The sequence below is a fragment of the Phytophthora infestans genome, genomic scaffold (assembly GCF_000142945.1).
Source record: "Phytophthora infestans T30-4 supercont1.183 genomic scaffold, whole genome shotgun sequence".
Classification (NCBI taxonomy): Eukaryota; Oomycota; class Peronosporomycetes; order Peronosporales; family Peronosporaceae; genus Phytophthora; species Phytophthora infestans.
This window is the reverse complement of record NW_003303576.1, coordinates 143,049-144,758: the sequence shown is the minus strand read 5'-3', so window position 1 is coordinate 144,758 and position 1,710 is coordinate 143,049.

Sequence of the window (1,710 nt, the reverse complement as noted above, 5' to 3'; positions counted from 1 at the left end):
CACTTGCACATTCGAAACAGCCCGCGAAAACGCGGAGTCTGGTATTAAACCCCAAAGACACAATTACACTAGCAGGAATAGTTCCAGGGAATTGTTCCTCTATTGTAGCCCGCACATCTGTCGTGTAGTCTTGGTGTGGCTCTTGACCAGCTCCGCCAGGTCGAGAATGCATACAGGAAAAGTCGCAAGATGCACACCGTTTATCGCGGACCAATGCGTCCTCTTGAATAGCTTTGGCAACAATCTGCAGTGTAAATGTCATACGCACCACACGCGACTGACTCCGGAAGGGATCATCACAAGTGCCGCCAGCTTGCCGAAAAACAGGATTGCTTATGCGTTAGCTAGTAATACATCAAAAGTCGTAGACAAGACACACCATGGTGTAGCCAGATGATGGAAATCAGGGCCACTTGCTGTCAATGGCCTCACGTCATAGGTCGTATCCGCACTCGAAAAGTATTTCAACGACAATTGTACCTACACGTTGCGAACGATGAGGAACATGGTCGCGTACGACTTTGGGGTCAACATCAGTACGTCCACAATATTTGACAAGCTGATCGGTAAGCTGTACACGATGAGCCGCTTGTCTTCGAGCACTTGCACATTCGAAACATCCCGCGAACTCGGGAAGTCTGGTATTAAACGCAGAAGACACAATTACACTAGCAAAAATAGGTCCAGGGAATTGTTCCTCTATTGTAGCCCGCACATCTGTCGTGTAGGTTTGGTGTGGCTCTTGACCAGCTCCGCCAGGTCGAGAATGCATATAGGAAAGTCGCAAGATGCACACCTTTTATCGCGGACCAATGCGTCCTCTTGAATAGCTTTAGCAACAATCTGCAGTGTAAACGTCATACGCACCACACGCGACTGACTCCGGAAGGGGTCATCACAAGTGCCGCCAGCTCACCGAAAAACAGGGTTGCTTATGCGTTAGCTAGTAATACATCTAAAGTCGTAGACACCAGTTGAAGACACACCATAGCGTAGCCCGATGATGGAAATCAGGGGACCTTGCTGTCGATGGCCTCCCGGCTATAGTTCGTATTCGCACCTCCAAACGTATTTTCACGCACAATTGTACCTACCGCCTGCGCAACGATGTAGGAACATGATCATGTACGACTTTGGCGTCGACATCAGTACGTCCCCAATATTTGACAAGCTGATCGGTAAGCTGCACACGATGAACCGCTTGTCTTCGAGCACTGCACATTCGAAACATCCCGCGAAAACGCGGAGTCTGTTATTAAACGCCAAAGACACAATTACACTAGCATGAATAGCTCCAGGAAATTGTTCCTCTATTGTAGCCCGCACATCTGTCGTGTAGTTTTGGTGTGGCTCTTGACCAGCTCCGCCAGGTCAAGAATGCATATAGAAAAAGTCGCAAGATGCACACCTTTTATCGCGGACCAATGCGTTCTCTTGATTAGCTTTAGCAACAATCTGCAGTGTAAACGTCATACGCACCACACGCGACTGACTCCGGAAGGGGTCATCACAAGTGCCGCCAGCTTGCCGAAAAACAGGATTGCTCTTGCGTTAGCTAGTAATACATCTATAGTCGTAGACACCAGTTGAAGACACACCTTGGCGTAGCCGGATGATGGAAATCAGGGGCACTTGCTGTCAATGGCGTCACGCCATAGGTCGTATCCGCACTCGAAGAGTATCTCTCACACTTGCAGCAAGTTGTCACCT